Consider the following 15961-nt stretch of genomic DNA (forward strand, 5'->3'; position numbering starts at 1 on the left):
AAGTCCAGCCTGTGAGACGGCAGAGGCAGAGCTTGGCCCTAAGAAGGGAGAAGTCTGGCAGCCTGCAGCACCTGATGGTGGAGTCCGGCAGAAGCCTTAGGGCCTGAGAACAGAGATTGTCAGCCTATGGGTCGTGACCCCCTTGCGTGTCATATGTCAGAGGTCCTGTATACCAAATTTTCACATTATAGTTCATAACAGTAGCAAAATTACAGTTATGAAGTAGCAGCACAGTAATTTTATGGTTGGGGGGTCATCATAACAGGAGGAACTGTATTAAGGGCTCACAGCATTATAAGGTTGAGAACCACTGGCTTAGGGATCTTCAGGGATCCTCAGTGTATCTAGGAGTCAGAGCATGGTCAGATGGTTTCTAAGCCACACAGCTGGGAATCCACCTAACACTATGGCCTGACCTTCCCAACTAGAGGATATATCTAAAGACGACCAGGGGGTCCAGCTGCCTTCTCTCTCTTCCCAACACACATGTGCTGGTCAAGCAAACTCTCCAACTGGGATTCCTGCTTTCTCACCGATTCTCCCCACAAATCCTTTGAATTCTTCAGAAGAAAAACCTTGCACAAACATTCCCACTTGTCCCTCACTGCAAAGAGAATCATGGTGAGAAATCTGTCCAGCCCGGGCCTTGGCTCTACTCTGCTTAGCAGTGAGTCTAAACGGCTTGTGGTTGAGACAAGCTACGCCTGCCCTCTCTGGTTAGACACCTGTAGTTTTGCTTTGTCAGGGTAAATTAGCACCTCCTGTTACAAATGTAAATGTCAATCATAATGCTGGAGAAGCAGGACGGAGAACAGGGAAGAACATTGGCAATGTCACTAGCAGCTAGTCAGAGGGCAGAGAGGGACGTGCGTAGAGGGCAGAGGGAGGCTGGGAATCTGTTCAGAAAAACACAGGCACTACAGAGACACGGGCTCTCAAAATCCTTCTATACTTGTATACACACACTTAAACATGAGTGTGCATGAGAATTCACAAACATTCATTGATTATGCATTCTGGTACACAGTGCATATTCAGAGTGCATACACATTTCCGGTTTATGTTACAGAGGAGCATATTATACATTTCTTGTCTTAGTGCAATTTCCCCACCCCCCCGTGTTGTTGGTTTGTTATTGTTGTCGTTGTTGTTTTGCTTTGCTTTTTTACTTCGGGGGTCTGCCACCCAGCTCCCAAATAAATACACAGAAATTTATTCTTACTTATGAATGCCCAACCTTAGCTTGACTTGTTTCTAGCCAGCTTTTCTAACTTTAATCCGGTTTCTCTTTAACTATATTTTGCCTCTAGGCTTTTTACCTTTGTTTATTTTATATACCTTTCTTTCTTCTTACTCTGTGGCTGACTGGATGGCTGGGTGGCTGGCCCCTGGCGGCCTCCTCTCCTCCTTTTCTCACTCCTCCTCCTCTTCTTTCTTTTTGAGCCTATGTTTTCTTCTCCTATTTATTCTCTGTGCCTGGCAGCCCTGCCTACCCATCTCCTGCCTACCTATTGACTGTTCAGCTCTTTATTAGGTCAATCTAGTGTTTTAGACAGGCAAAGTAACACAGCCTCACAGAGTTAAACAAATGCAACATAACAGAATGCAACACATCTTTGCATCATTAAACAAATATTCCACAGTATAAACGAATGCAACACATCTTTAATATTCCACAACACCCCGCTATGATCAGATAAACCAATCCAAATTAACTTTTGGAAAAATGGATTTAATGAATAAAATACAAAGCTCACAGGAGCCCAGGATGAGTTGAATAGTCAAGTCAGAAGAGAAAAGACTGAGGCATCTTAGGACCATAGCAGGGGGACCCTATGCCTTCTTTCCCCTGGGGGTTTGTCTCTACCGAGTCCATATCTCTAATGTGGTAGCTTTCACACCGACCATGAAATAGACACATTCAGACTGATCAGGCATCTTCCCCCCAGTAAATCCCCCACAGCCAAGAAATAGCAAGCTGATGGAGCAGCAGGTCCACAGCTTTCACTCTGAATCAAGGTCATTCCCAAGTAGCATCATGAGAACACAAGATCTCAGGCATCCTGGACTGTGTCCAATCCATTTTGTAGAAAAGACTGGCAATCTTGAATGAGCTCCGTAATCACCCACTTCCTCACCTAGACATTATAGATGGCGATCCCCACATTATGGGGTCACTCGAAGGATGAAGAGCCCTGACAGTAATACCTGGCTCTCATCACTTCACCAACATTTACTTATAGGTGAGCTAATTTGCAGTATAATGTAAAAGCATAGTGGCACCCATTTCAGAGATTGCTCCTGGGAAATCTTTCCTTGTTAGTTTCGTTCCTTTTCTTTTTGTCTTATCTGTAGCCAGAAATAATATGCACACTAAACTCTTAAATGTTTCAAAGGATCTTTGATAGGAACAGAGTTCAGTGAAATTTGCTCAGTGTAAAATTGCATCAAGAAATACAGATTTGCAAAACCCTTCTAAAATGAAATCTCCTAGAAACACCTGTCTGCAAGCAGTTGATAAGTCTGACCTAGAGTGGCTGCTGGGTCCACTGAGAAAGGAAACAGAATGTGCTGTTTCAGCTGGGGTAGGTGGTGCTAACCGCCTCTGCACAGAGCAGAGCTGGCATGTATTAGCTGAAGAGTATTATTTATAAGGAGCAATACACTTATCCAAGAGTACAGTTTCATAAATCTTCAATGACAACATCTCTGTGACTATGACCCAGGCATTTTTGAAGCCTCTCCTCTTCTCTCTTCTCCTCTCCCCTCCCCTCCCCTCCCCTCCCCTCCTCTCCCCTCCCGTCCTCTCCTCCCCTCCTCTTCCCTCCTCTCCTCTCCTTTCCTTTCCTCTCTTATTCTGTTCTCTCAATCTCTCCTCTCTCCTCCCCCCTCTTCTCCTCCTCTGCTCTCCCCTCTTCCCTTTCTCCCCTGCTCTCCCCTCTTCCCTTCCTCCCCTGCTCTCCCCTTTTCCCTCCTTCCCTCCTTTGTTCCTCAGGAACTCTAATATAGCCTTTTCTATTGAACTGTCTTGTGTCCTATGCCGCTGGGATGAAAGACATTTGGTTCTCTTCGTTTGGCACCATGATTTAGAGATGCTTGCATAGTTGTAACTCACTGTACTGGCCACTTATCTCATTGCTGTGACAAAATATCAGACAAAAGCAAATGTGAAAAGAAAGGTCTACTTGGCCCACAGTTGGAAGACAGACACAGTCCACCACAGTGGAGAAATGGCAGCAAGAGTCAGGAAGTCGAGAGAACACTGATGCTCAACGGATTCTGACTTTTATGCAGCCCAGGCCCCCACTCCTGGTACAGTGTTAGTGATAAGTAGTGTAAGTTTTCATACCTTAATTAAACCAGTCTAGAAACTCCCTCGGTGTTTGTTCAGAGGCTCGTCCCACAGGCAATTCTGGATCTTGTCAGGTTGATGATATTAACCATCCCATGCATTGGGCTCTTTGCTAAGTGGTATTTACTTGTGTTGAACATATGGCGTATTGATGTGTTCTGTTGTTGCCGAACATCTTGAATGCTTCCCAGCTGGAGGTCATACTCAGCAGAGCCGCTGGACGTTGTCCTGCAGAGCAGATAACCAGAAGTGAATTGCTGGGACAGAGGGAACCACACAGTTTGATAAACCGACTTGGCTAGCTCACCAGCTCACCAGCACACCATTGAACGTGTGCATCTTCTGTCGCACTTGGCATTTTGCCAGTACTTCCATATTCGCCGTTCTGATGGTTCATGGTGGCTTCTCCTAGGGTTTTAATTAGCCTTCCCCTGGCGATGAACAAGGATCAGCATATTCCCTTTTATTGGCCATTAGGATATTCTCTTCTGAGAGAACTGTGTTCAGCTTCATTAAAAAGAGATTGCTTGAGCCAGATCTGTGCTGTATGATTATAATATCAGTGCCAAGGAGGTAGAAATAGCAGGACCAAAAGTTCAAAACCAACCTCAGCTACATAGCAAATTTGAGGCCTGCCTGGGGTACATGCACTTCCTAAAAAGAAAAAAGGGGGGCGCACAGAGATACTGTAGGGAGAGGATGCTATGTTAGGACATTCTCAGAAGATGACTTGCTGGTTTGCCAGTTTGGTTTCCTTTGCAAGTACTCAATCCTTGGCTGCCTGTGCCATTACCACTGTGTGGTTTGTGTTTGGTGGCCAGGAGCCAGAGGTGGCTCATTTACTTTGGTACAGTCCTAGGTTCCCAGGGCCTGCTAGGTCTCTTTCACAGTAAGTTGTTCCAGAGTTGCAGAGGGTCAGCCTAGGTGGGGTCCTCCTAGGTTCCTCTTCCCAGCTCACTTTGGCTATCCCCTGAGGGGAAACATGTCTCTTTTGAAGCTGGGAAGAGAAATGGATGCCTTAGTTAAGTAATTTGAATGGAATGCTAATGAAGAGAGGTGAGAGCCTTCTTGTTCATTCATTATTCATGTATTGCCTCTGCCCCAGCCTCCGCCCAGGCAAGGGACATCCCAGCAGCTTCCTGGAAGCAGAACAACAGGTGACCGTGGATCCCTAGCACCTGCAGTTTCTGCTGCAGGACCAACCCGCCTGGCTGCCTAGGTTCCAAACTAGGTAAGTGGAACCGCTGGCTCAGAGCCTGCTTTCCCTGGTCCTGGTGATTCTCATCTACAGCCTGGTTAGGAAGTAGACCATGGAGCCCCTGGTAGAAGGGTAGAAGGCAAATTCTTATCTTTGAAAAGCAAGCACTTGCAATCTTCAGGAAGGACTCTGCACGGCAGTGGCTGCACGTTCCCAGTTCTGGCTGTGGCTTCTAATGAAGGAACGGGTGCCAAACCCAACATTTATTTACTTGGCAATCCTTGCTGGTGAATGCATGTATTTTAATAGAAACAGATACAACCATGGGCCAAGGATGGGGTTGCAGAAGGAAGGAATCGAAACTTCCTGGAGGTCACCCCATTGCAGAGGGCAGCACTGAGAAGACGTGTTCTAGAAAAGCTTCTATTAGGACTCAAATAGTTTCGCTTATTTTTTTTCCTCTTTTTAAATGAGATCATATTAATCTGAAAGCCTCAGAGAAAGCCTGAATGTGTGCCAAGGAGGTTGTTGTAGTCCTTGGGGCAGAAACGGTCAAGGGTACTGAGAGGGCTCTGCCAAGGACCCAGACAAGAGACTGCATTACCGGATTTGCTTCTCCTAGGACCCTGGCATCTCTCTTGTCTCACTTCTTTTCAGCAGAATAGCTTCGGCGAGTGTGTAAGACACGGCACCCTCGAGAGTGATTTGCAAGGGCTCCAAAACCCTTTCTGGGATTTTCCCGAGATAAATCTCATGAATATTAGCGTGCCGTTCCCATTTTCTGAAATTTCCTAAGAACCTTAGATAGTCTCTAAATTTTCCTAATTAAGTTTTAAAGTCACTTCTTTTATTGCTTAAAAATCATTGAGCGCTACATCATGGTACCATGAAATAAAACCGCACTAACTGGGTAATAATATATTAACTTCTTGGGGTCCATTTAAATGCATTCATGTCCGGAAACTTAAAGAAGCTGGCTCAGGACGTTAAAGGAAAGCGAGACAGTACCCAAGGTTCAATGTGTGCCGTGCCGCAGAGAGTCGAGTATTTCTCTGCTGATTGGCAGCAACCATAATGAAGTGCCTGCCCTAAGGAGTTCCGGGGACTACAGGCATAAAGTGTGCTGAGCAGAAGAATTAAAAAGAAGAATGATAACACAGCATCAACTGGATCTACTATAAAGTAGAAGAATATGATTAGCGTGGAGCAAGGCCAGGAGGGTACCACCGGCCCTCCTGGTGAGTTCCCGGCTTTATTTAATTTTTAAAGAGATATTTCTTTTAGATGCACACTGCTGCCTCTGGTTCTGAAGATTATAATAAATCATGGACTATAGCAACCCGTGCAATGTGCTGGGTGCCCGGCTAAAAACTATCATGTTTCTTTTCTTCCCGCTCGTCTATTTTATCTTTTAAAGAAGTCTTGGAGGTGATACATACTTAATTTGCTCCCCTCCCTGCAATGCTGAGGACAGAACACAGGGCCTTGCAGATGCTTCTTGGTGATGTCCCATAGTTTTCTCTCTGGCTTAGAGAGGCTTCGGGAGTGGTAGGGTTTGTTCTGAATGGATTTCCTCCTGCGAAGGGTTGGTTTTAATAAGGATAAGCACAAGAACCGCTTTCAGGGTGGTTTTGGTTGGCAGAGTCCTTACAGTGCTCATTACCATCTGTCTGTGCAGTTGCCCAGCAGGTTCTTCTGTGAGATCAGGTGTCACACCTCTGTGAGCTTCTCTTTCTTGTCGCGTTCTCAAGACACGCCCTTCTGTTTGTTCATGCTGTACCCTGCTTCTTGAGTTTTACCTCCGCACATCTTTGAAAGTGTTTTGACCAGAGGAATCCTTGGTTTGTGCCTCTATTGTTCTGGGACCTCTGTTTAGCTCAGACCAGATCAGGGTATCCTCCTGTAAGACTTGGGTACCAGTTTGACAAAGGCTCAGTACCTGATACAAAGCCTGGTACAGGCTTGGGATGAGCTATGCCTGGCAGATCATGAGGAACAGTCTCTCTTGGCTGCTTTCCTCTGGGATGGCTGATTGGGAGGTTTCAGTTGTGATGGAGGAAGCTGGCATCATGTGGGATCCCAGCAAAAGATGCCTCTTTGGTCTCCTTGATTTTAAGCCCCGGAAGCCACAAACCTGGCCTGCTCAACACAATTGTCTTTTGGCTACCTCTTTCCCTAATAAATATGCTTGGAATTAGAGAAGGTGTCATTGACTGGCCCCAACTACTGTTGCCAGGTTTGTGTGTGTATGTGTGTGCATGTGCATTGTGTCTGTGCATTGTGTTTGTGTGTGTCTCTATGTGTGTGTGTGCATTGTTTCTGTGTGTGTCTTTGTGTGTATGTGTGTGTTTGTTGTGTTGTGTGTGTTGTGTCGTATGTGTATGTGTGTGTTATATATCTGTGTGTGTGTGTGTGTGTGTGTGTGAGAGAGAGAGAGAGAGAGAGAGAGAGAGAGAGAGATGTGAGTATAGATGACCCTCAAATGTCATTCCTCAGAAGCCATCTACCTGGGTTTTCTGAGAAGGATCTCTCACTGGTACCTCGGACTTGACAGTGCAGTTAGATTGGTTAGTTGATGGGTCCAAAGATCTGCCAGTCTCCATCTCCTCTGCTCTTGTACTGTAAGCAGCAGGAACCACCATTCCTGACATGGGTGCTGAGGCTCAAGCCCAGGTCTTCTTTCTTACACACTGAGAACATTATTGACTGAGCCATCTCCCCTGTTGCCAGGTCTTCTTCACTCCCTTCCTGCAAAGCCCAGATTAAGTGAAATACCATCACCCTGCCACGCATCCATCCTATTTACACCACTGGTGCCCCTGGCAATCCCCACCCATCCACCCATCATAGCTCTGTTCCTTCATTTTCCTCTCTGCCCAGCCTCTCACTTGTTCAGCTTCCTTGTTTTAACTTTCTGTCCCTGTGTACTTTCTCCTCTCTTGCCTGGGCAGATGGACTTGTCTTCTGGTGTGAAATAAGCCAGTGAGAACAACTGAGTCCCTTGTTTTCTCAGTGCTCGGTTTCCAAACACTCCCTGACCTCTGTGCCCCACATTTCTTTTCCTTCTTTCCTCTAGAGGTAGAAGTCTAAGAACCTGACGACCTAGTGTGCACACCCTTTAACTGGGGCCAAGCCTGTGAGCACAGTGGGATGCTTTCTGTTGTGATAGCAAGATGACTCACTGGTCAGAATGAGCTTAATCAGAAGGTGCCTTATCCGATGGGCCTGGCCTAGTCAAGTGAACCCTGGGAAGGGTCTGAGACCTTTAGTGTGTGTGCTCTTAGTGAAGATAGAGGAACTACATGGTGAGGACTTGAAAGGGGCCATCTGGCAAGGGCAGAAACACTGACCCACAGTAAGAAAACAGGGCCCCTCAATCTTATATTCACAAGGAATTAAATGCTTCCTATTAACTCCCTGAATGAGCCTCTAAGCCCTAGAGTCTAAGGGGACCCTCAAACGGCAGATGGAAGGCATCTCCAGTTGACAGCTTTTCCAGTTTCGCAAAGCCTTGAGGTTGAGTCTTGTCTTCTGCCCTTAAGAACAGGGCAATCACCACCTATTATGAGCTTAGGTTAAGGTGGTGGTTGGCTATGCCGTAGTAGCAGGCAATGGTGCCGGCTACAGTATGCCTTCTCTTGCTAGAGAGATGGGCAGCAGATAGATTGATGTGTGAATTTTAATGCCTATAAATTCAAGCTTGGTGTACTCTTATTCCTAAACTTATCACTGAATCAACACAAAGGGGTCTTGATTTTAATATTTAAGTGGCTGCCTCAGGGAAGGTGAGGCGAGCAAAGGGCACTGAGCAGACGTGCTGCTCAGGAGCCAGGAGGAGGTTGCTATGGTTTCAATCAGCCACTGTCTCCAGACTGCTAAAGACAACCTCTTTCCTTCCTGTCAAAGGCAAGCACCAGGGAGGCATGTGGTTCCAGGAACATGGCAGCCCACTAGCGTGGAGTTAAAGGTAAGGGTTGGGAGTGTGCAGAACATGTGGGTTTTGCAACCTATCACCTCTTTTCTTGGGGGAGTCCATGTTGTTTTAAAGAGACAACTGGAACACGAGCTCTGATTTCCAGCTCTGTCGCTTAGCACTCATGTGGTACGGTGGCATTTGTCAAGTTTGGCGAGCGTGGATATCATATCTCGTGATTTTTCACACTCCTTATTTTGGTTTACTACTGACATGTTTTATGACCTTGAAGAAGTCCCTTGAGAGAAGGATGCACTCACCACACATGGGCAGGGTTGCAGCTGTGAGCCTGGGACACAAAAGCGAATGACACCTCTCTACTCTGCCCAGACAAGATTGTGGCTGAAAGTTAGGTTATCTGCTCCTTGAAGACTCTGGAGATTGACTGTTTGCACGACAGAGGCTGGTATCCTGGCGAATTTTGTCCCTATGGCTGCTTCATGGAGGATCACCCTTGCTGACTTTTATGGGCAACCTTAAGGATTCAGGTCAAGGTGACCCTCCAAGAATGACTTGCTGTGCTCACCCAAGTATGATGAGCAGCTGCCTGTAAGGGTCACCAAGCCTCCTGAAACCAAATGCTCAGCCAGGAAAGAACAGTATCACTGACACGTACACTTTCCCAAATATCTTTAGAGCCTACTGATCCCTCAGGCCATGGTTCAGATGCCCTGCTATGTCCCCACAACCCATTGAGCAAGCAGCTGGCTGGGTGGTGGATTTTAAGCAGAGTAAGTCTGAGACTTTATGATATTTGGAGACATTTGGGGTTATCAGCACTGGAGACCTGGGGGGGGGGGGATGTTGAGACTATTGGCATCTAGTAGGTGGAGCCTAGGGATGGTGTTAAAGTTCTCATCTCAGCTGCCCAGAGAATGCACTGGGACCAAACGTCCACAGTGTTGAGTTTGTCACCTGGCTGATCCCTGGGAAGTGTCAGCTAAAGAATAAACAGTGTTTTCCTTTGGCCTTAGCAGCCGACCTCTCTGGTCTAAAGACCAAATAAGCAAAGCTATGCTCCATCTGCGTGGAGCTCACAGATTGCTCAGCAGCATCCCAGCAGGGAGTGCACTCATCACAGCCACCGATGCAGATTGGGCTCCATGCCATGTGCTGGCCGACACGTTTCCACGTGGATAATCCCATGTAATCCCCATGGCAGCATCGAAGGAGGCAACTGCAGTTTCATTGGGGAGAGGAAAATGGCTTCCTTCTTCCCTTCTGGGTTCTTTGGCTGGCTTACAAATTGAATTGGCCAAAGACAGATGAACAAGAGAAGAACTGGTTTTAATTGCATGCACACACATGGGAGTCAGATGACTGAAGCTTTTCCGTGCCTCATGAGAACATGGAGCTCAGAGCTTCTGGGAAGTGATGGAGATAAGCTGGGTTTGGGTTGGGGGGAGGAAACCGACCTTGTTATGCAGAGAAAGTCTCTCAATGTCTGCTGATCACAGTTATCCCCAAAGCATCTCCTCTCTGGTGTCTAGACTTTCGCTACTTCAGAGAGTCCTCAGGGTTTCTTTCCAGATGAAAGTCTCTTTCTGGAAAAAGTTGGCCTTTCAAAGCCATGCCTGAGCTTTGGGCTTTCTCAGAATAACTAGCTTGAGATTCTCTGACATTTCTTTGGGGGTGGTACATTCTGGTCCCCAACAGCTGTGTTTTGAGGGGAATGTGTCCTGAGCCCTAATACCCATCACCCTGTTAGAGATAGAAAAACAGTTTCATGCGGTCTGACTCTTCTTATTCTAGAACATGTGTAGCCTTACACTCTAACACTTACAGTCCCGGGGAGACCTAGTAAAGGCACAACAGTGTCCCCTCATGGAGCCAGGTTCTGTTTCACTGTGATCTTGTAGCAGAAGCTGGAGCCTTGGGCCTTTCTGTCACTTGTCAGTAAGCGGTCTGGGGTGCTTGCTCTGGTTTGTGATGTTGGCGTTTCCTGTGCCATAAACTATCCACTGTGGCCAGTGTCCAGCTGCCAAGCTGATGCCCTTGAACTCAGAGGCGGAAAGTCTCACACTTACTTTTAACGACTATATGAACTGGCTAAAGCAAGCTACTTCAAAGGGGCCAGGCAGAGTAAGGCCTCCAAGTCCTGGGCACTTTAGTTCCTGTAGATGGAGTAAATCTGGTCTTGCATTAGCAGGAGGGCATCAGTAAATCACAGAAAGAGGCATGCTCCTAAATGGTGGGCTGCTGGCTTCCCTGTGTGATGGGAGCACCCCTCAGGTGGGCCATGGGCACTCAGAGGTTGCTGAGGCAGTGTCATCTCTCACACTGTAGACAATGTTCATGGAGACTGACTGTGGCTTCATAAGCTAGTGGGTCTGTCCCAGGGAAAGAACAGAACCCCTGAATGGCTTTGTGTCCTCTGAAGGTAGGGCAGTCTGCACACCAGCAAGGACACTTAGTGCCTGGGGAGAGCACAACAGCCTTGAGAAGAACAAGACACTTATCTTTGGTGTGTCTGAGACGATCCTATCTCAGGCTTTATGTAGACATCAGCTTTCTGTCATTGCTGCGGTAGCTAGGAGGCTCCGTTCCTCACAGATGCTAGGGTCTTGGTAGAGGAAGACTATCCAAGGCATTAGTTACGAGTGAGATATTGACCGTTGGACAGGGTCCCAGCCTGTGGACTTTACTCACGCACTGGCTGTGAGCATGTGAGTGGGGGCGGTTGTCCAGATAAACCCATGTGGATCTAGGAAGCTGGCAGATGCTGGAGCGAGCAGGTGGATAGAGGAGGGATACCTGGCTATCCCATCAGGGATCGTCTAGGTTGTGCCCACAAGACACCATGGGTCAATGCCGGCCATCAGCTGCTGAGCCGATAGTTTCCTCTGGGCAGCCTCCTGGCCTGCTGGGGTGGAGGCAGCAGAAGCATTCCACACCTCTCCTAGAGGGTGGCCTGGCCTTCTCCTCAGCTGCTAAGCTTGAGTATTGGAGGAGAGGCTGCGTCAGGCGGCAGAACTTATGGGACACAGATTTCACCTCCCCAGCTCAGCTCCCAGTGGTGGGGTTTTTTTCTCACTCAGCTTCCAAATCTGTACCTCTGCTTTCTGCAGGGAGCCCTTCTATCAGCAGGTGTTGATGGGTGCTTAGCAGGCCACCAGGGATAGGGAAGTGGGGGCAGAGCTGGCTGGCTCCAGCACCCACTCATCTGTGCCTACTGCTCCTCTGGCCTCCCTGCCTGCCTCTGTCTCTATACAGACCGTGGGTGCTGTTTCTCTGAGAGGCCCTTGTTTTAAACCGCAGCTGTGGTTCCATGAGGTGACAACCTCGGTGGCCTCCAAAGCCTCGCTGGGCTGCTGGCATACTGTGGCACCCTCTGGCGCAGAGAGCAAACCATCCCTTCCTCATTGTCAGCCAGGCTACCAAAATTCCCCACTTCCACAACCCGATTCTGGGAGCGAATTTTAATGAATTCGCCTGAAACTTGTGCAGCAGTGATAAAATATAATTGAGTGCAATTTCCCTCCCACACCCGCCTCTGAGCCGCAGAACCCCAGCCAGCTCTCCGGTAGGCAATTTCATCACCATGGAGTTGCTGTGTCCTAAGGTATGTGAGCCGTGTGCAGGCTTGAATGAAATGTGAGGTGAATTTTCATCAGGACACGACCAGAGACGATTGATTAGAGGGTGAGGGCCCTCACTTGGGGGCTGGTGCCGTCCTAGTGCACTTCCCACAGATGTGCTCTCCCAGACCATCTCTGAATTATTTTTCCAGCTGTTCTGGCTCTTTATAGTCCACATGTAGATTCTTTTATTTATTTATTTATTTTTAAATCCACTCTGCTCTTAGCTTTGTCGGAAAGTCTGAGAAGTAATTTCTGCTCCACAGTGAACACATCTTTATCCAAGGCCAGGGTAGAAGTCCATGACAGGAAGTGGGGACTCTATATTGCTTTTGTCTCGTATTTCCAATGTCAGTTGAGTTTATCCCAGCGGACGTCTGAGACCTGTATATATGGTTCTAGGAAATCAAGGTGCCCGATGTGTGAGACTTCTAGGGTAGGGATGTCTTCTACATGTTTAAATGTTTTAGAGAGGAAAGAGAAACCTAAACTTATGTGACATATGAAAATTATATAAAATTGGCATCTCAGTGTAGAGTAATAAAATTGAGAGGAATTCAGTCATGGTCACTCAGTTATGTGTCCCCCAGATTCACATCCACTTATTTATATGTTGTAATGAGACACACCCACCTACTTGTATCCTCCCCACCTACTTGGATACTAGCTACTCATATACTACCCATTAACTATATTCACAATTGACATACCTCCCTAAAGCCACACCCATTATTTACATACTACACCAACCATTATACCCACCTGTTTACATACTGTTCTACACCTGCCTGCTTACATAGTGTCCTATCTCCTTTCTCGCCACTTTGGAAAAGTTGAACCCGTGCTATAGAGACAATGTGACCCACAATGTGAGTGGTGTTTATTCTCTGACCCTGCTAACCCCTAATAGAGAAGCAGAGCTGTCTCTGTGGGGGTGGCTTTGGTCTCTTGGCCAGTCCAGAAAAGCCCCCTATTCAGTGTAAGGGCATGTTCGCCAGTGATGATAGTGAATTAGATTCCTCTGGTTCGGGATCTGTACCCTCCGGGGGCACTGATGGCCACTGGGAGTCAGGTGGGCTCAGAGCAAGGTTTGCTGTGGGGAAGGGGCTCGTGCCTGTGGGCCTCCAGCCATGTGCTGGGCATGGCTGCAGCTTATTATTCACTATTTGTGACTGGGCTTTGAATGTTCAGCAGAGTAAAAAATAGTTTTCCAATGAGGTAAGGTGGAAAATTAATTTCAGTTTCCCTCGTTCCCAGTAAAATGCTGGAATCAAACAATGGAGGCTCTAGTCAATAGTATGTCTTCACCTTCAGTGGAATCTTCCCCGTGTAAAATTCAGTGAAGGCACACTTATTTTACTTTAAAAATAATATTCTCTGAGCAGTGGAAACCATATAGCAAAAAGGGAAATATTCTCTTTGCTCCATGACTTTGCTCTAAGAAGAAACCGAAGATGGCCAGGGAAACCACAGGGTGACTATACGAGCAGAGGGCACCAGTTTTGAAGAGCAAATCGTGTATCCTGCAAACCTGAATCTTCACACAGTGCAGCCTCTACAGCTGGCAGGCATGGGGGCAAAGGGACTCAGACTTAATTAAAATATTTTCTTTCCAGTGCTGGCAATTGAATCCAGGGCCTTGCATACACTGGGCAAGGGTTCTCTACCACTGAGTCATCCCCAGGCAGGACGAGGAATCTATAGGCCAAAAGCGGTGCAGTTCTCCAAGGTGTCTAGCTTTGCACTGCCCATTATAAATAATGAGATGTAGCTTGGTCCCTGAGGGTCTGATTCTAGTAGAATTACCCGCCAAGCATCGTGAGTTTGACTAATGTTAGCAAGTGCTTAGAAACACATCCCTGACTCTCTTACTGCGAAGAGCAGCTCCAGCTAACATCATATCAAATGTCCTGAGTTAGCCTGCTGGAGTGGACGCCCCCCCCCCCCCCAGATTCACTCCCCTCAGTATAGTGATATTGGTCTACAGGACCTCTAGGTTGTTCTGGATTTTGGGGGGAGCTCAAGGATGGAGGTTGGCCGACCTCACTGTTGAGTCCTCATTCATAAGTGCCTAGTCTGGGTGCCCTGAGAGCAGGCTGCTGAGAGACAAGGCAGCCCCCACAATTTCTCTAGCGGCCTGAGTCTGCTCCCTTCATCCGCTGTCAAGAGTTGAAGCATCACAATGCTCCTAGCTGCTCCTTGCCCTGGGATGCCCCAACCTCAGACCATGTTTTATGAGCATAAAACAACCTCTTTTCTTAGACTTGGATATTCTATGACAACAAAATCAGATTAAAATAGTATCCCCTAAGAACAAGGAAGGTCTCCTGGTTGGTTGGTTTGGATTTTTGTTGCAGGCTTTTGTTTCCTGTTGATGGTGTTTTTGTGTATAGCATATGCATGTATGCCCATGTGTGTACATGTGTATATAAATATACTTTTGCATGTGTGGAGGCCAGAGGTTAACATTAGCTGTCTTCCTCAGTCCCTTCACCTTTTTTTTTTTTTAATTTATAAAAACAGCATCTCTCACTCCACCTGGGACCTGGGTCTTGCTTCTTTGGCTAGCTTGCTGATCAGTGAGCCACCAGATGCACGAGTTTCCATCCCCTACTGCTAGGGTTACAGATACATGTCACTGTGCCTGGGTTTTACGAAGGTGCTAGGAATCTGAACTCAGCTTCCGTAGAAAGTACTTTTCCTGCCGAGGCATCTCCCCACCCACGGTCTGGTTTTTAAACCACCGGTAGCTGCTTAGGCACAGCAGAGGGGCTTCAGTGTCCCTGATTCTTAGATCATTTTATCCACACAAGCCAGTAGCAGCAATTGTAAAGGGCTCTGGAGTAGCAGGCAGGAGAGGAAGAAGTTAGCAAGGATAAACATGGCCCTGCAACTATGCTGAAGTAGTGGCTTTTCCAGTTACTTTCAGACCTGTGCTCAGTGGCAGCTTAAGCAACACAGTACGATGCATGGTGTGAGCTCTCGACCTTTGGTCGACTGAGAAGTGATGGATGGGGAAGAGTGAATACCGTCTACAGAAAGGAAACCAAGTGTCTGTAAAAGTGAGATGCCCTCCCTGCTGAAATCCTAGATACTGAAAGATTCTGTAACAGAGAATTATTGTTCTCGGGTGTCCACTAGTGAGCTCACGAAGCTCCGGCGGATAGTTCCAAACCCACAATTGCACAGATGGCCTTGGTAGGTTATAAAATAAAACATGAGGACATGAGCGGAGAAAAGGGACTTGTGGGGACGGGGCTTGGCAGGGTGGAAGTGGAGAGAAGTTCAAAATACATGTTATACCTGTCTGAAAATGTTAAGGAAGAATGTTTAACCAACAAAGGGAAGTTCGCTGGGTCCTGGTGGGCCAAACCTCCTTGGGATTCCTTGAAGAGGCTGGTTCTAATAAGGACTCAGGAAACAGAGGAAATGTCATCAACGCCTATCTTAAAAATCGGAGTGACCAGCCGGGCGGTGGTGGTGCACACCTTTAATCCCAGCACTCGGGAGGCAGAGGCAGGCGGATCTCTGTGAGTTCGAGGCCAGCCTGGTCTACAAGAACTAGTTCCAGGACAGGAACCAAAAAGCTACGGAGAAACCCTGTCTCAAAAATCAAAAAAAAAAAAAAAAAAAATCGGAGTGACCCTGTCAATGGGAGCAATGGGAGGGTGGGAAGACAGTGGCTATAAACAAGTCTTGTAGAGTGTTATCTTTTGAGCCAAACTGCTGCCAGGACCATCTATGTCTACTTTTGAGAGTCTATCATGTTGGGGCCCATGGACTGTTGACCTTTCCAACTAGAAGGAGTTGGTGGGGAGGGTCATTGGACCGTTTCCAGGATCTGGTCGCTCCTCTCAGCT

At 47.3% G+C, this 15961-nt stretch overlaps 1 protein-coding gene across 2 annotated transcripts in view; it reads left to right on the top strand.

Moving 5' to 3' along the window:
* The window catches only part of C8H10orf90 (chromosome 8 C10orf90 homolog), a 229363-nt gene that overhangs the window by 80805 nt on the left and 132597 nt on the right, over positions 1 to 15961 (top strand). The gene's annotated exons all lie outside the window — the stretch shown is intronic.

Source organism: Chionomys nivalis, chromosome 8 (genome assembly GCF_950005125.1).
Source record: "Chionomys nivalis chromosome 8, mChiNiv1.1, whole genome shotgun sequence".
In the NCBI taxonomy this organism is placed as follows: Eukaryota; Metazoa; Chordata; class Mammalia; order Rodentia; family Cricetidae; genus Chionomys; species Chionomys nivalis.